Source organism: Solanum verrucosum, unplaced genomic scaffold (assembly GCF_900185275.1).
Source record: "Solanum verrucosum unplaced genomic scaffold, falcon-dt-bn FXZP01000061.1, whole genome shotgun sequence".
Lineage (NCBI taxonomy): Eukaryota > Viridiplantae > Streptophyta > Magnoliopsida > Solanales > Solanaceae > Solanum > Solanum verrucosum.
In genome coordinates this window covers 543,270-549,315 of record NW_026020483.1, presented here as the reverse complement: position 1 = coordinate 549,315, position 6,046 = coordinate 543,270, and positions in this window count along the sequence as shown.

Sequence of the window (6,046 nt, the reverse complement as noted above, 5' to 3'; positions counted from 1 at the left end):
TCACAACCCTTCAGGAGAGTCACAACCCTTCATTTCCTGTACACACCTTTAAAACCCAACACACTTGACAACCAAGTTTTGAGTTTATTGTAGACTAACTAACTTTTCCACTCTATTGCTATTATTATTTTACTTTTCGTATTTCTTTCGTATTGTTGGGTTTGAGGCTGACTTGCTATTAATTTAAATTCATTTATTGTTGATAATGATAAAAAAGAAAAGGAAATGATTGTATGTAATTGAAATTAATTTTTTTACTAGCTTTATTTACGGTATATGATGATGATTTTTATTGTTCCAAATAAATTTGTTTGTTCTTAACTTATAAATGTCATGTAATGAGGAGTAAATAATAACCAAAAAAATTCACTACTAAGAAGTAAATTATATTTATTCTGATGACATTTATATTTTCTTTTCAACACTTATTGAAAGTTCAACAATAACATATCTCAGTGAAATATTAAACATGATAACTCATTATTATAGAAATTATCATTCTTCATAATAAATGAGTTCCAATGGAATTCAAAATAAATTAATAATTGTAATTAATAATGTGTTCACTCAGTTTTCATTATATCATATTGAATCTCTGACTAATTCGGATTCCAAGGGACACTCTCTAACAATTATTTTTTTCATATCCAAGGCTCAAACTCGAGACCTCTGGTTAAGGATGAATGGATCATATACATCCCACCATAACTATTGTTGGTACTAATAATAACTTAATTCACTCTCTCTTGCATATTCTGCAATATGTTGGATTAAGTTGTTGAGTTCTACCAACAATATTGTGTTGGAGTAGAAACTAATACTCCTTCATCCTTAACTAGAAGTGTCAAGTTCGAGTCTTGGGCATGAGTTATCTTTGTTAGAAAGAGGCTTACCCTTAATTTGGAACTTTACATTATACGAATCTAATTGAGGCCCAATAAAAATATTGGACACCAAGTAAGAAAACATTTTCTTCTTGTACTAATGAAAATCAGACATTTGCAAAAATAAAAATAAAAATTGGGGGTATTCTCAAAGATTATGAGATTAGTCTCATCCAATCTCCATCTTCTAGTGAATAACTCCACAATCTCCTTAATCAAAATATTTACTTTTTATTTGTTTTGTGTTCTCTACATATAAAGTATCATTTTTTTGTGCTATTAGTTTAGATTCATTTAATCTTTATTACGATAATTTTTTTGTGAAGGAGATGATTGTTCGTCAATTAGATTAATCTTATGCCTATTTTTCATGGTGGTGTAGTATGATGATTTTACGGGTCCAAATAAAAATTTTGTGTTCTTAAATTATTAAATGGCATGGTATTGAATCAAAATTTGGAAGAGTAAAGTACATAGAAATTCACTAGTAAGATGTGAATTCTATATATTCTGATGTCATATTTATATGTTCTTTAAAGTTTCTTTTAAACACATATTGAAAGGTATAAAATAACACATCTCAATGAAATATTAAACGTTTCAACTTATTATTAATATTATAGAGATTATGATTCTTCTAGATAAAAGAGTTCCATTAGAATTTGGAATAAATTATAAATTGTAATTAATATTATTTTCACTCGGTTTCAATATATCATATTGAATCCCCAATTAATTTGACTTTTGAGGGACACTCTCTAACAAGATTTTCTTCATATTCAAGGCTCAAACCCGAGACCTCTGGTTAAGGATAGATGGATCATATACATCCCGCCATAACTTTTGTTGGTACTAATAATGACATAATTTACTTTCTCTTAAATATTTGGCAATATGTTGGATTTATTTGTTGTGTTCTACCAACAAAAATTTTGGTTGAGTGGAAATTAGTATTTATTTATCCTTAACTAGAAGTGTTAGGTTTGAGTCTTGGACATGAGTTATCTTGGTGAGAAAGAGGTTTACCTATATTTGGGGCTTTTTGTTATTCAAATCTAATTGGCTCATAGGTGTGGAAATATGTGTTAGAAAATAAAGGGGTTTTTGAACAAAACATATGGTGGAACCCAAAGGGAGGTACTTTTAGCATTTGGTATGATAATTGGATCAATCTTAGTCCTTTATATCTCCAAACTTATGAATTTCTACAGTGTCATTTTCTAGCCGATGTAGATGTTTTCTTGAAAGAGATGGTTGGGACTTTAGTATTATGCAAGACATCTAGCCTAATAACCTAGTTGAGCATGTTAGAGTAAATATTAGTTATTGTAGGCAGTCTGGTTAAGTAGATAAACCATGGTGGATTAAGTCTAGTAATGAGAAATTCACTGTCAAATCTACTTGGTACATCGTCAGATATAGATCTCCCTCTAGTGATGACTTTAAGAAGTCGTGGGTGACTGAGATTCCTTTTAAAATTTCTTTTTTCGGATGTAGGTTATGGACACAAAGAGTTCCAGTGACTGATATGGTATCTTCTTGGGATCCAAAAGTTTCTAAATTATGTCATTGTTGTAGATCTTATGTGAGGGAAACATTAGAACATTTATTCTTATTGGGAGAAATCACTACTTTTATTTGGAATTACTATGCTAGGGTTGTTGGATTACTAGGTCCTTGGGTATAGGTTAAACAAACTATGAATAAATGATGGCAGTTCCAAGGTAATTGTAGAGTGAAAATGGTTTGCAAGCAATTCCTAATATTATTCTTTGTTTCTTGGAAGAGAAGGATTACAATTTTACATGGTGGTTCTTATTCTAGTGACAAAGTTATATGGGATATCAAAGTTGCCATTCATAAGTTTGTTAGGTTAAAGTTCAACTTCTTAACTTTCCCTATTAATTGGCCTCAGATGATTTGTCAACTGTTAGGGTGGTTGAAATGTAATATTGATAGAGCTTTTAAAGGTAATTTAGGTCCAAGTGATGTTGCGTTCTATGTGAGAAATCATGACGACAATCTAGTGGGAGCTAAATGCGTACAAATTGTTGATTCAACTAACTTAGTGGTTGAGACTAAGGCAATAAGTGAAGGGCTTTAATACTGTTTTGATAAAGGGTTCTCCAATATTATCTTGGAATTAGATTCACTATATGTGGTTAACATTATTATTGAAACCTAGGAGGTTCCTTGGAGTGTTTCAATGGAAGTCAATGCAATAAATAGGATCAGAAGTGTCATTACAGTGAGAGTACAACACTCCTTAATGGAGGAAAATACTCTTGTTGATTTTTTCACTAACCTAGTTTATAGCTTTGCTGATACATATGAATTCAATTCATTTTAAGAAGTTTCAAGTAAACGGAAGAGAATTATCAATCTTGATAAAGATAGTACTCCAATCATGAGAATTAAGCAGTTGAACTCAACTAATAGTTACAATTAAGAGTAGAAGGTTTGTTATATTTTGTACAAGTTACACTACTAAGTTACAAGTAAGGCTACAAAAGAAGTTTTTGGATCGATGTCTAGTTAAGTTTGAAGAAATTTTGATTTGTTGACAATATTTTGCACCTGGTGAGAGCTTTGAAGTGTTCAATTGATACCAAATAAGGACTTGAAAGTATTCTCGTTAACTTCAGATAAGCCGAACTTAATTTAACTCAATCACAATTTTTCTATTGTATCATATTTGAAATAGTAGTCCAATTCAATATATAGACTTTTGATGGTGGTATTAATTCATATTGAGGGATTAACTCCATTAAAGGATAGGTGATGAACGGGAAATATTATTTCAAGTAAAGTTCAAATACATTATAACAGTAATAGAACTGAGTTGGCTGCTTTAGCACTAATATTGTTGGCTACTACCCCCTATAGTTTGCAATATTGTTAGAAAGCAACTGAATTCCCCATAGAAGATGATGCTAATTATCCACCACAAAAAAGGAGTGAAGTTGTGAGATATCATATCTAAATTCCTTACCTATTGAGTCTGAAATTGGAAAATACCTCAAAGTGGTAGAAACTTATCTGACATCATCATTTCAGATTCGTCTAGACTTGAGCCCAGATCTAGCTCATAGGAGTGGTAGCACCAGTTCCAGTCCTTGGCGGGGAGGAGACTTTATCAAATGAAATATTCTTGGTTTAATCTCTTCAAGACAAGTGGTAAGATATCAGATCTAAATCCTTGATGAATTGAGTCTGAAATTGGAAAATAACTCAAAGTGGTAAAGACTTACCTAATATCATCATTTCAGATTTGTCCCTGATTGGGACCCAAATCTAGATCACAGATGTGGTAACACTAGTGCTAGCCATTGGCGGGGTGGAAACTTCATCCGATAATATTATCCTTGGTTTAATCTCTTCAAGTGAACTTGTAAGATATCATATCTAAATCCTTGACGAATTGAATTTGAAATTGTAAAATAACTCAAAGTGGTAGAGACTTAACTGATATCATCATTTCAGATTCGTCCCGAGTTGAGATCCAGATCTAGCTCACAGAAGTGGTAACAATAATGTCAAGCGTTGGCGGAAGGAAGCTTCTTCCAACGAAATTATCCTTGGTTTAATCTATTCAAGTGAAGTTGTGAGATATCAAATCAAAATCCTTGACGAATTGAGTCTGAAATTGGAAAACAACTCAAAGTGGTAGAGACTTACCTAATATCATCATTTCAGATTCGCCCCAAGTAGAGATATAGATCTAGCTCACATAAGTGGTAACACCAGTGATAGACATCGATAGGGAGGAAACTTCATCCGACGAAATTATTTTTGGTTTAATCTCTTCAAGTGAAGTTCTGGGATATCAAATCTAAAACATTGATGAATTCAATCTACAATTGAAAAATAACTCAAAGTTGTAGAGACTTACCTGATATCATCATTTCAGATTCTTCCATACTTGAGTCCTGACCTAGTTCACAGAAGTGGTAACACCAGTGCCAGCCATTGGCCGGAAGGAAACTTCATTCAACGAAATTATCTTTGGTTTAATCTATTCAAGTGAAGTGGTGAGATATCAAATCTAATTCCTTGACGAATTGAGTCTGAAATTGGAAAATAACTCAATGTGGTAGAGACTTACTTGATATTGTCATTTCAAATTTGTCCCAAGTTGAGATCTAGGTCTAGCTTATAGAAGTGGCAACAGTAGTTCCAGATCTCTCTCTCTCTCTCTCTCTATATATATATATATATATCAATTGTAACGACCTATTCTTGTCGTTATGTAAAAGGCAATGGGCGTGAGTTCCATCAGAGGACCACTTGTGATTATCACATTCATGTTTGCATGTCATTGATATTGGGAAATTGTATGTTATTCCTAGAATGATAACTCAACTATGTATTCCGTATTATGTGTGCTTACTATGTTGTAATTGTTTCTATATATTGTACTTACGGAGTAGCGCGTGATCCTACCAGTACACTGTGGTTTCGTGTACTGATATTGCACTTGTTCATTCTTATTGAGGATTGGACATCTTCAAGCGGCTACTGATGGGCCTCAGTTAGGAGATTATTGATCGCAATTTGATTTAAGGGTGAACCAGTTCTTTCAGTTCTAAGGATTGAATTTTTTCAATAGTTGATTGTTAGAACATCAGAGTTTATGGGAACTCCGTATTTTATTTAGTCATTTAGACCTGATTTTGTATCTTTAAATGCTTTAGTTTCATTAATTGCTTAGTTGAGTTGTAGTAATGGTTCTCCCACCGGAGGGTTAGTGTGGGTGCCAATCAAAGTGGTTGGGGTCGTGATAAAGTTGGTATTAGAGCCCTAGGTTCGTTGATCTCGTTGTACCAAAACGAGTCTAGTAGAGTCTTGCGGAACGGTACGAAGACATTTGTATTTTTCTTTGAGAAGCTAGACTTTAGGAAATCTCTTTGTCTTCTTCTCCTTTTGTGCTATTACTTGATTCCAATTGGTATCTAATCTCCTTCACTCTTATGTCTGCAGATGGTTAACACACGATACAATGGCGTCAAGCCTGTAGCTCTCATCAATGAGCCAGTAGAGGAGTCCACAACTAGTAACAGTGGTCGAGGAAGGAGCAGAGGCCGAGGAAAAGTGGCACCCGTTAGGGGTGGAGCCCCAATTGAGAATGTTCCTAAGAAAGAGGCCCCTATTGCACCCTAAGA